The following is a 22,598-nucleotide window of genomic DNA, read 5'->3' as shown; positions in this document are numbered from 1 at the left end:
TGCAGCAAGCACAGACAGCATTATACAAGAATTCAAAGTTGTCCATTGTCATCATTAAGCCGGCCGGAGTGGCCGTGCGGTTCTAGGCGCTACAGTCTGGAGACGAGCGGCCGCTGCGGTCGCAGGTTCGAATCCTGCCTCGGGCATGGATGTGTGTGGTGTCCTTAGGTTAGTTAGGTTTAATTAGTTCTAAGTTCTAGGCGACTGATGACCTCAGAAGTTAAGTCGCGTAGTGCTCAGAGCCATTTGTCAGCATTAATATTTAATTAGTATACTGAAGGTAGGTAATATTAAATTCCACTCTCTGGCCTTACGCGAGCCAGTCGGGTCCAATCTCTGGCAATGATGTCATCCGATGCGGTGTGGAGGGGGATGTGGTCATCACACCCCTCTTGCGGTTGTTGTCGGGATTACTGAGTTTGGAACCGCTACTAATCAGACGAGTAGCTGTTTATTACGGTATATTAATAATTTTTATTTATGGACCGTCTGACAGCAACTGAATAAAACACACTTTTAGTGCCATACGCGTTTCGCCTTTATTTTCTGCAAGGCATGATCAGTGGCAGGTTGCGTGGACAATTTCCTACACATTACGCTCCTGTTGCATTTTTGGTGTTGTTCTTCTTCTTATGAACGCCAATTTGCGTTTTTTTCGCCATTCCACAACACTATGCGCAGAACGCTTGTTTTAAAGCGTTAAAGCATTGCTTTAAAAGCATTGCTTTAAAACAAGCGTTCTGCGCATAGTGTTGTGGAATGGCGAAAAAAAACGCAAATTGGCGTTCATAAGAAGAAGAACAACACCAAAAATGCAACAGGAGCGTAATGTGTAGGAAATTGTCCACGCAACCTGCCACTGATGATGCCTTGCAGAAAATAAAGGCGAAACGCGTATGGCACTAAAATTGTGTTTTATTCAGTTGCTGTCAGACGGTCCATAAATAAAAATTATTAATATACCGTAATATTGCGCGCAACTGAGGAGGACAGGACTAAAAAGTTGAAGAGTAGCTGTTTGTCTTCACAAGTCTGGGTGCGCCCCTTACAGTCCTCCAACTAAGGAAAAATTATGAGGAAAAATTATGACGTTCATTGAAGGGACAGTTAGGAAACTAAAGGACTATCTTTATTTTGGAGTTGTTTGTCGTGGACAGAGAATCAACATGGTACGGTTCGTTGAAGACGCAACAGTAGTCGCCGAAGGTGATCTACATCTGCATCTACATGATTACTCTGCTATTTACAATAAAGCACCTGGCAGAGGGTTCAATGAACCACGTTCAAGCTGTCTCTCTACCGTTCCACTCTCTAACGGCGCGGGAGAAAAACTAGCACTTAAATTTTTCTGTGCGAGCCCTGATTTGTCTTATTTTATCATGATGATAATTTCTTCCGATGTAGGTGGGTGCCAACAGAATGTTTTCGCAATCGGAGGAGAAAACTGGTGATTGAAATTTCATGAGAAGATCCCGTCGACCGGCCGTTGTGGCCGAGCGGTTCTAGGCGCTTCAGTCTGGAACCGCGTGACCGCTACGCTCCAAGGTTCGAATCCTGCCTCGGGCATGGATGTGTGTGATGTCCTTAGGTTAGTTAAGTTTAATTAGTTCTAAGTTCTAGGCGACTGATGACCTCAGAAGTTTAGTCGCATAGTGCTGCCCGCATCTCGTGGTCGTGCGGTAGCGTTCTCGCTTCTCACTCCCGGGTTCCCGGGTTCGATTCCCGGCGGGGGTCAGGGATTTTCTCTGCCTCGTGATGGCTGGGTGTTGTGTGATGTGCTTAGGTTAGTTAGGTTTAAGTAGTTCTAAGTTCTATGGGACTGATGACCATAGATGTTAAGTCCCATAGTGCTCAGACCCATTTGAACCATTTGAAGCCAACGCATAGTGCTCAGAGCCATTTGACCAGATCCCGTCGTAACGAAAAACGTCTTTGTTTTAATGATTGCCATCCCAATTCACGTATCATGTCTGTGGCACTATCTCCCCTACTTTCCGATAATACAAAAGGAGCTGCCCTTATTTGTACCTTTTTCGATGTCATCCGTCAGTCCCATCTGGTGTGGATGCCACACCGCACAGCAGTACACCAGAATAGGGCGGACAAGTGTGATGTAAGCAGTCTCTTTAGTAGACCTGTTGCAACTTCTAAGTGTTCTGCCAGTGAATCGCAATATTTGATCAGAAACTGATGATGAATCGCGTGCTTATTTTAAATGATCGAATGTCAGTTGACGGTTATAACACACACATAAACGAAAAGGAAACTAAGGTAATGGTGTCCACAACAAGTGGAAATGCTAGAGAGCTATCGTTAAACTTGGACAAGAGATTGTTGGAGATGTAGAGGAATTTTGATTTCCTGGAAGCAGAATAGGTAAAGTAGGAAGATGAAAGAGACACTGAAAAAAAAAAATCTACTGAAGGCGAAAAGGCAATCTTTAAAAAGGAACAGTTGGTAAGATCCAAAAGTATGATCATTCACACCAGAAAAAGTCATGGAAAGCTGTGTTTAGGGCAGAGGAGCGTTTGACTTGAAACACGGACAGTGAGAAAGAGGGTAAAGTAAACGATTAGAAGCTTTTGAAAAGCGATGCTACGGGAAACTGCCGATCAGATGGATTGATCGACTGTCGAATGAAGACGTCGTCCAAGGAGTCGAAGAGAAAATTGTGTAACTAGAACTAATGGAAACAGCAGTTAAAGGGCTCTCAACGGAGAAGGACAGCACTTTTGGCTTAGATAGTTCGTAAGATTAATCTTCGGCCATGCGGGACGCAGCTTTCATGCTAAAATGAAAAGCTCAGCTGTCATGCAGCAACAATAAATAGTTGAGATCAAACCAACCCTCTGACCAGTAGCAACTGTGTGTTCATGTTTGCCATTACTGGCAGAGACTAATAGCAAGCACAGTTCTTTTGATAATGCCATCTATTACAGCCGAAAGCTTTCATTAAACGTTTCAGACTACAATGCTTTAGATTAATCGTACGATTTCCATATCTCAAGGGACGATTCTTGATCTACGACAGCGATAAAATATGTTGAGCGTCGTCATATATGTTAGGCTGCAACTAGTAGAAATTGTGGTAAATGGATTTACTTTGCTACCTCGACAAGACGGCTATCAAAAATGGCTCTGAGCACTATGCGACTTAACTTCTGAGGTCATTAGTCACCTAGAACTTAGAACTAATTAAACATAACTAACCTAAGGACATCACAGACATCCATGCCCGAGGCAGGATTCGAACCTGCGACCGGAGCGGTCACTCGGCTCCAGACTGTAGCGCCTAGAACCGCACGGCCACTCCGACTGGCCAAGACGGCTATCGCTCAGCGTCCTACAGAACATATTCAGCCTCCTTTGTGTTCCATATCGGACGACATAAAAATTCAGTCGTAGAAAGTTTCGCTGTATGCTAACCGCGGAGACAATTGCGCCACACGTCAAGGCCAACAGAGGTCAAACCTTTCCACTCAACCAGAATGTATTCTTAAATCGTAAATAACGGCTATAATTTATGGACTAGAATGTTTCAAGGTCAATTTCTAAAAGCCGCCGACGTAAACGTTATTCCAGTGCTATAATCAGATTTACGATGCTTTCCAAGTTTTATTGCAGGGTAACAAGCACTTAGACTACAATCAAACTTAAAACGCCAAAGTCGTCGACCAAGTGTGCAGATTTGACATAATCTGTTCCCGTACCGTTACCTGCACTGGAATGTTACTTTCCAACTCGTGACATGGTAATTAAAGCACAGGGAGCGCATTCTGGACGACTGTGGTTCAAATCCCCCGTCCAACTACTCTGCCGTTTGTATCCCATGGTTCTCCTAAAGACAGTAATAATAACGCCCGAATGATCCCTTCGAAAAAGGTTCGGTCGGATTCCCTTAAGCAACCTTGTCCCGTCGGAGATTCTGTCGGTGTCCACGAGCTAGGAGACGACTGGGCGTTAAACCCTACTCTTCCTTCATTTTTCTTTCCTACTGTTTGTCCAAAGTTGTTGCCAATTTGTTTCCCAGCCGCTATATTTCGGACAGTAATTACCCGAAATTTCTAATAACTCATCGCCGATCAGTGGAAGTCTAAAGCCATCGGCACACGGACCGTGCATCCGAACGTTGAGCGTTGAGCGTGCCGAGTTTCTGACGTCATAGCGTGGAACAGCACGTTCGGGAGTCTTTCCGAACGTGCAGGGCAATATCTGGCATGTCAGATATTCTGAGCGTGCGTCCGAGCGTTAACCAATGAGATGGCACAACGCCACCTACGTCACACGCACGCCGTCACCCTTCAGTACAGAGTTGTGAGGCGCCATATTGGCATTCATTTCAAGCCTGTATGTGTATTTGCCGTTTCTGAGCACCAGCAAATTCAAAATCACTGGAAAATCCGTTGTTAGTTGTGTGATATGTTCCAAAAAAATAATGAGAAACATCATATTCGTTACAAAAGAATTATTGTAACTTGCGTACTATGAGAAAAGGCTACTTGAAGACAGCGACACACTGAAGATCCACCCAAAACGTATTATGCTTGGTACAATTTTTTATAATTAAATTTCAATTAGTAACATAATAATGTACGATTAACGTTTATAGCACGGGTAATACAATATGATTAGATATAAGGATTGTTTGGTAGGATTAGCGTAATGAGTAGCGTCTTTGAACGATAATGAGTTTTAGTTGGGGTGGTGGGTCGCGTCATAACTCTCCCAAATTTTTTTTCATAACATTCGCGTTTTTATTAGGTTCTGATACTCTATTATTAGTTTAATATAAGTAAATGCTATAATTTGATGTTATGTAAATATAAATTCACCGTTTTTGAGGGATGATTTTGTTCGATTGGCTTAATCTACAGGACAGCTTTGTTCCTTTTTCTTTTACGCTTCGTAATTCACATGTCGCAAACATTCTGCTGCTGGGTAGTGATCAAGTAAGGCTGAGGTTTTACTAAAACGTGGAAATGATGAAATAATGTTTATCTTATGCGGAGAAGTATTCCAAATTTGTACCGCACTGTTTGTAATGGAACTTTTATAAGTCTGTGTCCTTATTGATTGGACATGGTAATTTCCTTTTCGTGGGCGATCGAGGAAATGTGCGCTTTAATAGAGCTAACGTGGGAATTTCACGCGCGTCCGTTGAGTAAACTAGAAACATCCCTCAACGGCCGCTGGAGCGCGTTGCGATCGCGTATACCACGTTGGGGCCCACGTACCGTATGCACAAGTCGCATCGTTCCTGAGCGTTCAGCAGCACGTCCTACATCTACATCTACATCTACATCCATACTCCGCAAGCCACCTGACGGTGTGTGGCGGAGGGTACCTTCAGTACCTCTATCGGTTCTCCCTTCTATTCCAGTCTCGTATTGTTCGTGGAAAGAAGGATTGTCGGTATGCCTCTGTGTGGGCTCTAATCTCTCTGATTTTATCCTCATGGTCTCTTCGCGAGATATACGTAGGAGGGAGCAATATACTGCTTGACTCTTCGGTGAAGGTATGTTCTCGAAACTTCAATAAAAGCCCGTACCGAGCTACTGAGCGTCTCTCCTGCAGAGTCTTCCACTGGAGTTTATCTATCATCTCCGTAACGCTTTCGCGATTACTAAATGATCCTCTAACGAAGCGCGCTGCTCTCCGTTGGATCTTCTCTATCTCTTCTATCAACCCTATCTGGTACGGATCCCACACTGCTGAGCAACATTCAAGCAGTGGGCGAACAAGCGTACTGTAACCTACTTCCTTTGTTTTCGGATTGCATTTCCTTAGGATTCTTCCAATGAATCTCAGTCTGGCATCTGCTTTACCGACGATCAACATTATATGATCATTCCATTTTAAATCACTCCTAATGCGTACTCCCAGATAATTTATGGTATTAACTGCTTCCAGTTGCTGACCTGCTATTTTGTAGCTAAATGATAAAGGATCTATCTTTCTGTGTATTTGCAGCACATTACACTTGTCTACATTGAGATTCAGTTGCCATTCCCTGCACCATGCGTCAATTCGCTGCAGATCCTCCTGCATTTCAGTACAATTTTTCATTGTTACAACCTCTCGATACACCACAGCATCATCTGCAAAAAGCCTCAGTGAACTTCCGATGTCATCCACCAGGTCATTTATGTATATTGTGAATAGCAACGGTCCTATGACACTCCCCTGCGGCACACCTGAAACTACTCTTACTTCGGAAGACTTCTCTCCATTGAGAATAACATGCTGCGTCCTGTTATCTAGGAACTCCTCAATCCAATCACACAATTGGTCTGATAGTCCATATGCTCTTACTTTGTTCAATAAACGACTGTGGGGAACTGTATCGAACGCCTTGCGGAAGTCAAGAAACACGGCATCTATCTGTGAACCCGTGTCTATGGCCCTCTGACTCTCGTGGACGAATAGCGCGAGCTGGGTTTCACATGACCGTCTTTTTCGAAACCCATGCTGATTCCTACAGAGTAGATTTCTAGTCTCCAGAAAAGTCATTGTACTCGAACACAATACGTGTTCCAAAATTCTACAACTGATCGACGTTAGAGATATAGGTCTATAGTTCTGCACATCTGTTCGACGTCCCTTCTTGAAAACTGGGATGACCTGTGCCCTTTTCCAATCCTTTGGAACGCTACGCTCTTCTAGAGACCTACGGTACACCGCTGCAAGAAGGGGGGCAAGTTCCTTCGCGTACTCTGTGTAAAATTGAACTGGTATCCCATCAGGTCCAGAGGCCTTTCCTCTTTTGAGCGATTTTAGTTGTTTCTCTATCCCTCTGTCGTCTATTTCGATATCTACGATTTTGTCATCTGTGCGACAATCTAGAGAAGGAACTACAGTGCAATCTTCCTCTGTGAAACAACTTTGGAAAAAGACATTTAGTATTTCGGCCTTTAGTCTGTAATCCTCTGTTTCGGTACCATTTTGGTCACAGAGTATCTGGACATTTTGTTTTGATCCACCTACCGCTTTGACATAAGACCAAAATTTCTTAGGATTTTCTGCCAAGTCAGTACATAGAATTTTACTTTCGAATTCATTGAACGCCTCTCGCATAGCTCTCTTCACACTACATTTCGCTTCGCGTAATTTTTGTTTGTCTGCAAGGCTTTGGCTATGTTTATGTTTGCTGTGAAGTTCCCTTTGCTTCCGCTGCAGTTTTCTAACTCGATTGTTGAACCACGGTGGCTCTTTTCCATCTCTTACGATCTTGCTTGGCACATACTCATCTAACGCATATTGTACGATGGTTTTGAACTTTGTCCACTGATCCTCAACACTGTCAGTACTTGAGACAAAACTTTTGCGTTGAGCCAACAGGTACTCTGAAATCTGCTTTTTGTCACTTTTTCTAAACAGAAAAATCTTCCTACCCTTTTTAATATTCCTATTTACGGCTGAAATCATCGATGCCGTAACCGCTTTATGATCACTGATTCCCTGTTCTGCGTTAACTTTTTCAAATAGTTCGGGTCTGTTTGTCACCAGAAGGTCTAATATGTTATCGACACAAGTCGGTTCTCTGTTTAACTGCTCAAGGTAGTTTTCAGATAAAGCACTTAAAAAAATTTCACTGGATTCTTTGTCCCTGCCACCCGTTATGAACGTCTGAGTCTCGCAGTCTATATCCGGCAAATTAAAATCTCCACCCAGAACTATAACATGGTGGGGAAATCTACTCGAAATATTTTCCAAATTATCCTTCAGGTGCTCAGCCACAACAGCTGCTGAGCCAGGGGGCCTATAGAGACATCCAATTACCATGTCTGAGCCTGCTTTAACCGCGACCTTCACCCAAATCATTTCACATTTCGGATCTCCGTCAATTTCCTTCGATACTGTTGCACTTCTTACCGCTATAAACACGCCTCCCCCTTCACTGTTCAGCCTGTCTCTGCGGTATACATTCCAATCTGAGTTTAGGATTTCGTTACTGTTTACGTCTGGTTTCAGCCAACTTTCTGTCTCTAGTACTATATGGGCGTTGTGATCGTTTATTAATGAGAGCAGTTCTGGGACCTTTCTATAGACGCTCTTGCAGTTTACTATTAGCACATTAATATTGTTATTCCCTGTTGCATTTTGCCTACTCCTACCTTGCCGCGTCTCAGGAGGCGTCTTGTTGGGCCTAGGGAGGGGATTCTCTAACCTAAAAAACCCCCATGAACTTGGCACGCTCAATGTTAACGTTCGACAGCACGGTCCGTGTGCCGACGGCTTAAGGCCGATCTCGGTTCCGTAACGCGCATACTGTCCACATAGCAGCTGTGATGAGCGACAGATAACTAAGTGTCTACCGCTTGTATCATACTTAACAGACATCGTCTCCAGTTATTGCTATTTTGAGTATTTACCAATCTCTGGTTACTAACTTGTTGTGTACTGATCACGAAAGTGTTTTAGAGCCTATGTTACAGGGTCTATTTACAATATGTATCTTCTCCATGACTTTACGTCGCTCTGTGCTGTGGACGAATCGCGTACTTTCAGGTTGCCACCTGCTCCGTCCTCCCTTCTCGAACGGAGTGAGACGGAATTAAACGTAAACAGGACACTGGAGAAAATCATAACTGTGAAACTTGTGAATCGTGAACATGTCCTTGTAAACACGTTGTGCTTTCGTTTATTGTATTGTAACCTCCCCCTCACTTATCGACCTTAATGACAGTGAAAAATTAAACCGCGTGTACCTAATGGAAATTTAGGAAAAAGCAATCGTCACCGAAGTCAATTTGTCGGTAAAGAGAGAGGAAAGGGTTACATCTAAATGAAAGGAAAAATGCTAATGAAACTGGTGGAAATTAATTTTGAAAAGGGGTAAAATTAATAAAGAAAGTAAATGTGCGGCCGTTACGTTAACAATTAACTAGCGGTAATTTGATATTTGAGATTTGGGGGAAATTACGGTCGCCAGTCTTAAGGACAATTACTATAGTAACTGAAAAAGAAAGGTTATTACACATATAATTAGCACTAGAAGTGTGGCAACTGAAGGTTGACACGTGTAGTGTGAAAACTGAAAGTTTGTCAGAAGTAATAAATTTCGCTACACTCTGACTTAATTTAGTAAAAAAATTAATAAAACCGGAAAATCGAAAGTTAATTTAGTGACTGAAGTTAATAGTGAGCTTTCTTTCTGAAACACATCGAAATTCAGTAAAATACGGTTAGTCTTAGACTACCTCAACAATCATTTCAAAAGCTACTTGAATCTACGCAATTTAGAAATAAGAGATTTAACTTTGAACTTGAATTAAATGATTCTGAACAATTAACAATAGTAAAATTTAGTACCTACCAAGCTGAGCTGCAGTCACAGGTAAGCTAAAATATGGTAACAAAACTCGCACTCTTAATTTGTGCTTGTGTAATCTAAATATTGTAGCCAGCTATGAATGCCTTAACTGAACTTTGAAATTAAAGCAGTGAAATCGAATTATATTACTTTAATGCTGGCGTTTGAATTTCAACGACACTCGGGTTCATTTAGGAAAAGGAAGGGACCCTGCTTGGCAATGCAATTGGGACAATGAGCAACAAAGGTTCATGCTAAGTTGCTGTAATTTTGCGATGCAACACTTTTAAAAGTTTGAAAAGCTGAGGTCTGCCACACAGTTCTAAAACTTTACGTGCTTCCAGTCTTCCTCGTTGGTTGATTGAAGGTTTGAAACCGTCGATCGAGTAGGTGGCGACAGTCACTCATTGTCGGTCGTCGCTGTTGCAGAAGCTGGATGTTGGCGCGCCTTCTTCTCGACACGGTCACCAGACGAAACGGGCTCTTGATGTGTGCCAGCTAATGCTTCCCGTCCGCGACACCATGTCAGAAACTATCATCGCAAGTCGAGCGCAATTACATGCTGCCAAACCCCGAAAGTGCGGCAACTCGCGGGAACGTCACACAACACACCTGCCCCACTGCACCACCCCAGCCAGACTCCCTCTGCTCAGCCCGCGTTCCACGCGGCAGAGTTAACACTACCAAAGATCCTAAACACTTTCGTTCTCCACACGACCTATCGATGTATTCGTTCGATAGTATAGTTTTCCCTAGGCCAGACCCAGCGTATAAATACAAATAATATTAACAAAACAAACCAATTATACATCGACATAAATGCATATATATACAAATAGTAAAACAATTACAATATACAAAGACAGATATGTTATATCTTCAGGTAACAAAATAAGGGAAAAAAAATGTGCAGTGCAATAGATTGAAATAGGAGGATATGCATTTCCGGCGTTACAGTATTTTTTCTTATTAGTTTCATACGTTTTTGTATACTTTATTGCTATTGACGAGCATCGTACGTAGTAATGTTCGACAAGGGGACCCGTGCGAAACTTCCGCAGTTGTACAGTTTTAAATAATGACAGTATTTGGAATAAGTGTAGTTTTTCGGATAAGGGTTGTTGGTTGTGGGAATGAAGAGACATGTAAAAAAAAGGGAAAAGAAGGAATAAATAATAATCATAAATTTATGACACATCCCTGTATACATATTTCCATGTACGTATTATTCCTTGTAAATTCTAAGTTTAGGCCGTAATATTTACGTTTACCTGTTCTTGAAGAGAAGTTTAATGAGAAATGCCATTATAAAACACAAAGAAGGAAATAAATGCGAAATGTGTGGGTTAGATTGTACGTTCGTTTCTTATCTGGTGTACAGCTAAGGCTACAGTAACCTCTAACCGTATTTTGAGGTTTTAACTGCAATTCGTACTTTGTGTAAGCACATTATGCCGCACTAGTAATAGTAGGTAAATCACAGTTCAAGGCCGTTAGGTCGTAGTAGCCATAGGTGAATCACCGTTCAACGCGACAATGACAAATATGTTTGTCGCGAGCAGACATAATGGATTACCGCAGCGGTCACGGTTATTACCTATGACAACGCTGTATACAAATTATCCTGTTAATGAGTATTTCAAAACAAATGAAATAGTATTTGTAATAAGATAATATCAAAAGGTAGTCTCCTAATCGAGATTAATAAATTAGCTTCGTAAAATATAGGTATAAAGATGGTCATCTATAATGCCCTTTTGCCTATGATAGTTAAAAGTCTGTTCTACATTAAAATTTTCCACAAACGTTAGCGCAAAATTGGTATGCAATGTCAGAAGCCGGCTAAAAACCTTTCTGACAGTGCCTCATTCATTCCTGTACGATTAGTATACGTTGAGCAAAAGGGACGTTTGATTGAGGAATAAAAAAATGGTTCAAATTGCTCTGAGCACTATGGGACTTAACGTCTGAGGTCATCAGTCCCCTAGAACTTGGAACTACTTAAACCTAACTAACCGAAGGACATCACACACATCCGTGCCCGAGGCAGGATTCGAACCTGCGACCGTAGTGGTCGCGCGGTTCCAGACTGAAGCGCGTAGAACCGCTCGGCCACGCCGGCCGGCGAGTAATAACATATAAATAAATAAAATGACTAGGCCACTTGAACGTCGGCTGCCTGAGACGAACTATTTACAAATGAGGGCTGTGACCCGTAGCATTCCGTAAGTGATTCTACTGCTGCAGAAATTGAATTTGAAAAGAAAAAAAATGCTTCGTGTTGCAGATCAACAAAAAGCATGACATGGGATTCAATTTCCATCACACCTTATTTAACAACCGGTAATCTACAGCACTCAGTGGAAAATGTGTTAGCATAGCAATAAGCACTGGCCAGCTGAAAAGATACTGTGAATATGAATTAACATTTTTAACATTCGTTAGTATCCATGTAACTTTGTAGGATAACAGTGAAATGCGTCGGACATGAACGTGCCGACAGATTTCATAACATTAAGCTCCCCCAGACCCTATAAGGGGAAGGAGATGCTTATAATTGGAGGAATGTCTGAAGTTTAGTAGACTAAAGGGCATGTTCCTTTTTTTTTTTTTTTGTCAGTCTGGCAGTAAACCTGCCAACAGGCTTATAATAGTAACCGTTTTTCTCTCTTGGCAACTTGCCGTAACAGTGTCAACTTTCATGCTGAACTGCGCAGGATATCTTTGGTTCTGTTCTTGTACATACCAGTCCTTGGCCAGAGTTGGTTGTGAAACTGCAGAAGTTTTTTCTGTGGTGGTTGGCAATAGTAAGCTAACGGCCTCGATGCGAGGCCTGGATTAACTAGAGGGAGAGGGCTACATTGCCCACGGTCAAAGAACTCTTTTTTTTTTCACAGCGAGCAGGGTGAACTCAAGTACGGCTGGTGTACTCAGGCATACTTTGGACCGACGTGAGGAGCTGGTGTGTCTCCTCTATGTAGGTTTCTAAGCGCTATTTACCTTTTTACAACACCGAGCGATTGTTGTTTTCTTCTTTTTTTCTTATTAACAGCAAGCATATGAATTCCAATGTAATTAGGGGAACTGATGACACTTACTTTGTGAATGTGGCCGTATGTCAACTTAGTCACGTTGTAATACCAGTAAATGTTTGAAGATTGCTATCATTAACTGTTTATAATATTGTGGGAGTGTACTGCTTATTGATTACACCAAATTACGATTTTATTGTGTGGGTGTATGTCACATTCTCTGTACATTGAACCATCTGGCTGTGTTTCCGTTTGGGGTGTCTTAGGACACTAGTAAAGGTTTTGTAACGGTCATTCACTTTGTTCTTGTGCCACGCCAGAAGAACAAAGTGAGTGACCGTTACAAAACATTTTCATGCAAACATCGGTCCAGCTTACAAAGTGACATAGCCTTTTACTAAGTTTTCTCTTCTTCCACAGGATAACCACAGCATTTATGAAAAGCCTATGTAACATCAGTATGACCTAATTATAAAATTGTTTTGTAATGTAGCCTTAAGATGAGGTTTACCCCTCGAAACATGTCGCTAAATAAGTAAGTAATACAATAGTTGACAAAGTTTGTGACTGGTAGCGGTAATTAAAAAAAAACCTTTACGATGTGGTCTCCTCTACAATTTATCGCTAATACCATGTTTCCTTTTCATTAATTAAAGTTATGTTGTTGTTCCTGTGGTCTTCAGACCAGAGACTGGTTTGATGCAGCTCTCCCTCTCCATACTACTCCGCCTTGTGTAAGATCTCTGAGTAACTACTGCAACCTATATCCTTCTGAATGTACTTACTTTACTCAGTCTTGATCTCCCTCTACGATTTTTACCCCCCCCCCCCCCCCCCCACGATTCCCTCCAGTTATAAATTGGTGATCTCTTGATGCCTCAGAATGTGTCCTACCGACCGATTCCTTCATCTAGTCAGGTTGTACCACAAATTTCTCTTCTCCCCAATTCTATTCAGTACCTACTCATTAGTTATGCGATCATTCAAGTCCCAAATGATTAAATTTATGTTTCTGGCTTACAGTGTCACAAGTTCACGCTAGGGTACATCAGCTTAGCGTTAAAAAGTCATTAAAATTTTCAAATTACTTTTACTCACTAACCACAAACACACTGTACCTTCCTGATAACGAGTAATAAATTGAATCGCTAAGTTTCTCACTTACCATTCCCATTTTTCATAACACCTCACAGTGTTTGAAGGAGCGCTGCTTGTAGCAGTAACATCGCAGTTCAATGAAGTGGGAATGATGTTGCAAGGTCTACTTTATTGAGCATCCAAATGGTGGTGAAGTTTCACCTTAGCGCCTTTTGTGCTTTACAACAGAGTCAAAACTGAAGAAGAAATAAGAAAAATAAACCCCACAAATTGGTGCCACTTCATATTTAAGTTATATAAAAGGTTATGCCAAACACAGCAGATCAAAATTAGTTTGACGGTAAAGAGCTTTAAACTGCGGAGCCGATAATCAGGAGGTAATATTTCTGGTGGTGTGAGGTTACGAATGAACAATATACACTCCTGGAAATTGAAATAAGAACACCGTGAATTCATTGTCCCAGGAAGGGAAAACTTTATTGACACATTCCTGGGGTCAGATACATCACATGATCACACTGACAGAACCACAGGCACATAGACACAGGCAACAGAGCATGCACAATGTCGGCACCAGTACAGTGTATATCCACCTTTCGCAGCAATGCAGGCTGCTATTCTCCCATGGAGACGATCGTAGAGATGCTGGATGTAGTCCTGTGGAACGGCTTGCCATGCCATTTCCACCTGGCGCCTCAGTTGGACCAGCGTTCATGCTGGACGTGCAGACCGCGTGAGACGACGCTTCATGCAGTCCCAAACATGCTCAATGGGGGACAGATCCGGAGATCTCGCTGGCCAGGGTAGTTGACTTACACCTTCTAGAGCACGTTGGGTGGCACGGGATACATGCGGACGTGCATTGTCCTGTTGGAACAGCAAGTTCCCTTGCCGGTCTACGAATGGTAGAACGATGGGTCCGATGACGGTTTGGATGTACCGTGCACTATTCAGTGTCCCCTCGACGATCACCAGTGGTGTACGGCCAGTGTAGGAGATCGCTCCCCACACCATGATGCCGGGTGTTGGCCGTGTGTGCCTCGGTCGTATGCAGTCCTGATTGTGGCGCTCACCTGCACGGCGCCAAACACGCATACGACCATCATTGGCACCAAGGCAGAAGCGACTCTCATCGCTGAAGACGACACGTCTCCATTCGTCCCTCCATTCACGCCTGTCGCGACACCACTGGAGGCGGGCTGCACGATGTTGGGGCGTGAGCGAAAGACGGCCTAACGGTGTGCGGGACCGTAGCCCAGCTTCTTGGAGACGGTTGCGAATGGTCCTCGCCGATACCTGAGGAGCAACAGTGTCCCTAATTTGCTGGGAAGTGGCGGTGCGGTCCCCTACGGCACTGTGTAGGATCCTACGGTCTTGGCGTGCATCCGTGCGTCGCTGCGGTCCGGTCCCAGGACGACGGGCACGTGCACCTTCCGCCGACCACTGGCGACAACATCGATGTACTGTGGAGACCTCACGCCCCACGTGTTGAGCAATTCGGCGGTACGTCCACCCGGCCTCCCGCATGCCCACTATACGCCCTCGCTCGAAGTCCGTCAACTGCACATACGGTTCACGTCCACGTTGTCGCGGCATGCTACCAGTGTTAAAGACTGCGATGGAGCTCCGTATGCCACGGCAAACTGGCTGACACTGACGGCGGCGGTGCTCAAATGCTGCGCAGCTGGCGCCATTCGACGGCCAACACCGCGGTTCCTGGTGTGTCCACTGTGCCGTGCGTGTGATCATTGCTTGTACAGCCCTCTCGCAGTGTCCGGAGCAAGTATGGTGGGTCTGACACACCGGTGTCAATGTGTTCTTTTTTCCATTTCCAGGAGTGTATGAGGCACTTGATGGCAAACTCTTTATGTATTGAAAGCAAACGTATTTATACTTCATCGACGTTGGTTGTATTCACATGATAAATGCTAAAGAAGCAGCTGTGATGTGTTCGTAGTGTGATTTACCAGCGTTTGCATGTCAGTACTGGTTGGTTACGGCAACTTGTAGTTGTGTACTTCACGCACGGTGCTGCAGATTGCAGTGCGTGAAAGCAGAACGAATGTACAGGGAAACTCTCTCGGCAGACGCATCACGAATCGAAACAACTTCATCACAGTGGAACGCAACGTGTGAGGGCAGCGAGTTCTTAAAACGACGGAGAGCTGATCTAATTTTTTGCCACGAAAATGTTTGCACAGTCGAGTATTTAGATATGGCGCTGGATCGTAAGGGAGAAAGTTGATGAAATTACAGCGAAATGCATATTTCGAAGAATGCAGCGTAGAGCAGCAAGTACACTCCTACCGTAAACAAATGGTGCAAGGAGTGGGGCCGAATCCTTTCGTTCCCAGAGGTCAGTCCTGCCAAAGAATTACCTTGTAATCGATTCAGTTCCGCACTATGTAAGTTGTTTATTTCAATAAATAACTATACATTTATTTCCGATCGTTAGCTCCACACTCGAAGATACTCAGTTTAGTTTCGCCGAATTGGTATACGGCATTGATCCTCAAGGTATGGCATATTTCGTATACCTGTCCAGCATATAATATATTTTTTAGTATCGTCTTTTAGTAAACTTTCTGTCTCTACGTACCTGCTATACTTGACATCTATATGTTCTGATCTTTATCTGCCCCTACAATGTTTTCTTCGTACTGATTCCTTCGGGATCATCTGTTACTAGATCCAGAAATCTATTCGCCATTGTCTAGTTCTAGTAACGGTGTTCCACAGAATTTCTACCTATTCTTTCTATACCTTATGATAAAAGACTTCAACTACTCACTTAATTGTTCACATACTTCCACATTATCATTTTTCAAGCTCTTCTTTCATACTACCATACTCCGTGTTAGCCTTCAATACAGTGCTGGGCACCATATGCACATTAAGTTCTTCCTCAGTTTCATGTCAACATTACTTGATTTTTTCATCTGCCCCAGCTCTTAAGTGCACCAGCTTTCCTTCGACTAGAGCCTATTATCTTCTTAGATTGGGCAGCTTTTTGACTACTTCTGTGGTGCCTTTACCAATTCTGGTGTTGCGGTCTCGGTATTCTTTCTGCCACTTTTTATTAAATGTAGATAAGCATTGTTTATCCTTAACGTTAGGATTTACATTTTGCACCTGGAAACTTGCGATTTGTTATTAACTTTTACATACAGTAAGCTTCCTTTGATCTCATCAGACCATGTAAATAATCATTTAATTCGATACATTAAAAAATGTACTCACCAATCGGCGGCAGAACACACACATTAAAGATGGTTGTAATTAGACAAGCTTTCGGAGCCAGTGCCTCGTTCTTCAGGCAGAAGGGTTGAAGGGAAAGGAAGAAGAGTGAGGGAAAAGGACTGGAACGGTCTAGGAAACGGGTAGATTTCGGTAAAGTCACCCAGAACCGTGGGTCAGGAGTGACTTACTGCATGTGATGAGAAGGGATCCGTACCAGATCGGGTTGACGGAGGAGATAGAGAAGATCCAAAGAAGAGCGGCGCGTTTCGTCACAGGGTTATTTGGTAACCGTGATAGCGTTACGCAGATGTTAAGCAAACTCGAGTGGCAGACTCTGCAAGAGAGGCGCTCTGCATCGCGGGGTAGCTTGCTCGCCAGGTTTCGAGAGGGTGCGTTTCTGGATGAGGTATCGAATATATTGCTTCCCCCTACTTATACCTCCCGAGGAGATAACGAATGTAAAATTAGAGAGGTTAGAGCGCGCACGGAGGCTTTCAGACAGTCGTTCTTCCCGCGAACCATAGGCGACTGGAACAGGAAAGGGAGGTAATGACAGTGGCACGTAAAGTGCCCTCCGCCACACACCGTTGGGTGGCTTGCGGAGTATAAATGTAGATCTAGATGTAGAAGGAAAGACTGACTGTTGCGGACTGCATCGGACGAAATTTAAAAACCTGAGGTCTTAAAGGTGCAAGACAGGTTACTATATAAGACAGATATCACTGCTTAAACATCATGTCTGAGATAATATGAGTGAAAAACTAAGTACATTGTAAATAATCGGGTGTATTGCGAATATTACTGAATGGCTGAGAACAATAGTAAAACTGCACCTTTGCACTTACTGTTGGGTTTTGAAGTCCTCTGTAGTTCATTGCAGACAGGTCCAGAGTCGATTAAGAAATCTAGTAACAAAGCATGGGCTTAAAAATTCAGATTTAACTTGCTTATTCTTCTATTTCACTTAAAATTGCAGAAGAAACCTCGTTATTTACTTCGTTTCGGTTCAAATGATTCAAATGGCTCTGAGCACGATGGGACTTAATATCGGAGGTCATCAGTCCCCTAGAACTGAGAACTACTTAAACCTAACTAACCGAAGCACATCATACATCCATGCATGCCCGAGGCTGGACTCGAACCTGCGACCGTAGCAGTCGCGTGGTTCCGGATTGAAGCGCCTAGAACCGCTCGGCCACAACGGCCGGCTTCGTAGTGCATTTTCTGTGGACGAACTGTTCCTATAATCGTATTCAATTCTGTCTAAAGTACACTTGAACTAGAACTGGCTGAGAGCCTTCCCACAAAAGATTGCGTAATCATCGAAGCTACACAATGCAAAGGTAAAACATCGTGTAAATATACGAATGCTTAGTTTCGCAGAGATATATACTGATAAGATTTTCGCGGGCTTCCAGCAGCGTGCAGTGGTTTAAAATCCACGAGTTTTCGCCCGAATTCTCCTCGGCCATTGTCAAGTGATGACCATAGAATGATTGCTGCTGCGGTGGCCATATAAGGACGGCTGCAGCAACCATTTGACAGTCACCACTTGACGATGGCCGAGGAGAACTCGGCCGAAACCTCGTGGATTTTAATCCGCTGGAAACCCGAGAAAATTTTATCAATCGTGCAAATAATTCACCTACATTTTAAGTATTAATAATGTTATAGCACAAATCCAAATTTGTATAAATCGTTTTATAAAATTAAATAACTCATTAAGACCTGAAAATTTTAAAATAGGATTACAAAAGTATTGTTACATAGATAGTTTAGATGTGACAGAACCAAACACACAATCGTCAGTTCATTAAACTGTTTCAAAAAAGGATATAAATGTAAGAAAGAACCACAAGTCATGGAAATTGCAAATTTAAATAACTACAGTACATTTCCGTTTATGCTCCGCGAGACACCTTTGAGTGTGTGGCCGAGGGTACTTCGTGTACCAACGTTTCTTCCCCTTCTTCCTGCTTCCAGTAGCGTATCGCTCGCGGGAAAAACGATTGCTGGTAAGGCTGTGGGTAGGCTCGAATGTCTGTAATTTCATCTTGACGCTCTTTTCGCGAGATATACGTAGGAGGAAGTAATGTGTTGATTGATTCTTCTAGGAAGTTAATCTGTCCGGATTTTAACTGTAGACCATATTGTGATGCAGAGCGCCTCTCTTGCAGCACCTGCCACTGGAGCTGACTCAGCGCCTCCGTGACGCTTTCGGCTTACTAAATGAACCTGGAACGACATGTGTTGCTCTTCTTTGGATCTTTTCTATTTGCTCTGTCAGTCCTGCATGGTACGGATCCCATATTGGCCTCACAGTATTAAAGTATTTGTGGAGCGAGTGTTTGCAAGCTACTTCCTTTGTTGATGGACTACATTGCCGAAGGATTCTTCCAGCCACTCTCAGGCCGCCATCTGCCTCACTAGTGATTAATTTTATGTGGTCGTTCCACTTGAGATCTCTCCTTACGGATTTTCGTAGACATGTCATGAAAAGTAACTGCTTCCAGTGATTTTTCTGTAACTGTGTAATAATACAGTAGTAGGTCTTTCTGTCTACGTATTCTCAATACATTACACTTGTTTATGTTGAGGGTTAACTGCCTCTTCCTGCACCAACCCGTTGATCCTCTGCAGTTCTTCCTGAATTTCGCTACAATTTCCTAGCGTCGTGACATTAAATGAAGAGATCGATACCCAAGGAAATAAAATTTCACACCTATCAAACAAAGGTTCCCAACCTGGAGGTAATTACCCCTTGAGGCGTAAAATGAAGTTTTCCGAAGGACAAACACTAACCGATTTGATTCTGTTTCAGTCACGAAATTATTTATTTTTAAAATAACATTACAATTATCGCAATTTTGTAAGACTCTAGTATTGTTTATATAACTTACCAATAATTACTTTTTCCCAATTAGTAGCATTAAGCCGGTTGATGTTACAGGCTTCTGACTTAGTCCACCCGTTAGACACATATGTTGCACTTTGTCCAGTACATTGCTGATGATAAAGTTAACAAATTGTAACGGTAGCAAATGCTAAATGTCTCAAGAAAATATCTTCTACAAGTTGTAGATAGTACGTGCAGTAGTTCAGAAATTGTCTGACAGGGGGAAGGCCTCAGACACGGCCAACCGTTTCGGCTCAAATTGGGCAGGTCGCTTGTTTACAACCTAAAACGAAGGAATCTAAGATATTTTGGGTCAACATCCCCGGGTTTTTGAGAAAATCACGCCTAAAGCTTATGACGAGCAATCGTCTCAAATCATCAGGTAAGGGGCCCGAAAACGCATACTTTTCCGGAAGTCGAGGTAAGAAACTTTTACAACTGCCGCTTCTGTACCCACATGGTAAACGAAAAGAATAACATCCGCTAGGTTTCTTAGAGATTCGAACACGGGTTTTCCGATTCCCAGCCAGTTTACCTTGGACGTTGCGCTATTGGCGGTGTCGGCGATAAGCGTTTACGATGTGGATACAGAAGCTGCAGTTGTAAACGTTTCTTTCCTCGATTTCTGGAAAAGTTCGCGTTTGCAGACCGCATACCACATGATGAAAAATGCTCTATTTACAATTATCTATCGATACCTGCAATTTTGAGTCGATTGCTCGCCATAACTTTTAGGGGTGATTTTCTCAAAATTGCGGGGGTGTTGACCCAAAATATCTTAGAGTCCTTCGTTTTAGGCTGTACACAAGCGACCTGCCAAATTTTAGCCGAATCGGTTGGCCGTGTCTGAGGCCTTCCCCTTGTGAGTACTCGGTTAGAAACATGATGATGATGATGATGATGTTTGGTTGGTGGGGCGCTCAACTGCGTGGTTATCAGCGCCCGTACAATTTCCCAATCTTTGCTCAGTCCAATTTCGCCACTTTCCTGGATGATGATGAAATGATGAGGACAACACAAACACCCAGTCATCTCGAGGCAGGTGAAAATCCCTGACCCCGCCGGGAATCGAACCCGGGACCCCGTGCTCGGGAAGCGAGAACGCTACCGCGAGACCACGAGCGGCGGACGGTTAGAAACAGATAAATGAATTAATTGACAGCACGACACAGAAGTAGCTACATTAGGCTTTAGGCAGTATTGTTATTATTATTGATCTGGTTAGACACAAAGCGTTAACAGCCTGATTCATCCACTTTCGCCAGTTCAAAAGTAAGGAGTCCAACAACAATGTGATTCGCAAACGTTTAGTGTACAAATCTGAACTTATATTTTGACTAAAGTTCAGTCTTGATCACTCATGTATGTTTTAATGATATAGGTAACCGGTTTCGGTTCTTTCTACAGAACCATCATCAGACCCATGGCTCCCTCAGGATGGTAGGCGGAGCTCTCCTCGCTGCTACGCAGCTGCCTACCATCCTGAGGGAGCCATGGGTCTGATGATGGTTCTGTAGAAAGAACCGAAACCGGTTACCTATATCATTAAAACATACATGAGTGATCAAGACTGAACTTTAGTCAAAATATAACAATTAATTGATCACTGCTTTCCAAAAATGTTTACCAAAATCTGAACTGATTCTAAATGGGGTTGCAGTGTGCAGGTCAAGCAAGTGCCGGAGTGGAGAGGAGTAATGCAGGGTAAGTGTGTTTTGTAAGCAGTGTCTTCCCTACTGTGGACAGTTAGCTTTCTCATCTGAGGAGTTGAGGATAGGTCTTGTAATGCACCGAAAATTGCTTCGTCATTCATTTTAACACACACGCAAACTATCATTCCTCTGTCACATTGAAACGTCCCCTTTGAACATTTATACATGACTGTGCTTAAACTGACACACAATATTTTTAGCGCAACGCAATCTGACTTTTAATAATTCCTACAAAAGAATGGCCCTGACTAACATTAACCTATACCTTTCACAAATCACTTACCTCACAAAAATCTTCATTACTCGAACTACTGCAATACAGCGAGCGCCACTACTGCCAGCTAAATAAAAGATTCAAACTACGGAAGGCACTAACTACTGATAGGCATAGTTAGCAAAATGAAAGATTTTGATAGAGAACAAACAATGTATTTACCTTAATAGTCATAATATATATAGCAGTTCATAATATCCAGTATAACAAATTTCAAAATTCCGCCATCTCTCTCCCCACATCCACCACTGCTGGCGGCTCACCTCCAACTGCGCTACGCTACGCGCTGTTAACATCCAGCTGCCCCTCTACAATGGCAGACAACAACGCAAACTAGCCACAGACTGCACACAGCACAGCCGGTGATATTCATACAGAGCGCTACGTGGCATTACCAATATAAAAATCTAAACAGCCTACTTACAACATCTTTGATCAATAAGAAAAGTGTTTCATGAAAAGTCTTTCATTCTAGGTGCTAAATTGGGTGATTGTGAGGAAGTAGTAGCCCAACAAGGGAGTGGAGGTGGTAGGGGTGCGGAGGGGGGATGGGGGTGGATGCGAGCAGGAGACCCAGCTAATGTCTGATTGCACTCAGGAATAATGGTCTAGGAGAGGTTGGGAACATTGATCTAAAATCATTACAGGAGTAAGGTACGAGGTGACCCTGTGGGTCAATCAAGAAGTCACCGACACACCGTGTGTACTCCCTGCTGCTTTGTGACCGCGGAAGAAGGCAGGCAGGTGCCCAGCGGCGTTCGATCTCTAGCGATTGACTTTCCGCGGCCGTAATGTGAAAGCTCGGAGCGGGAGAGGGCAGGCTGGAATGCGGAGGAGCAGAACGATATTTCGCCGCGTCCGGCTGCGCCACGGTTGCGTGTCGCGTGTCACGCGTGTCAGGGAGCGGGCGCGTGTGTCTGCTGCAGCGGCCGTTTCCGGCAGCGACTCGCGGCGGCTCCGTGCGACGTGAAGAGCCGGTTAGCTCGCATCTTTAAGATGGTGGCTGCTTCTTAGGCGGGACGCGGAAATGTCG

This window comes from Schistocerca cancellata, chromosome 3, assembly GCF_023864275.1.
Source record: "Schistocerca cancellata isolate TAMUIC-IGC-003103 chromosome 3, iqSchCanc2.1, whole genome shotgun sequence".
NCBI classification, from domain to species: Eukaryota; Metazoa; Arthropoda; class Insecta; order Orthoptera; family Acrididae; genus Schistocerca; species Schistocerca cancellata.
Note: the sequence above shows the minus strand (reverse complement) of the source record.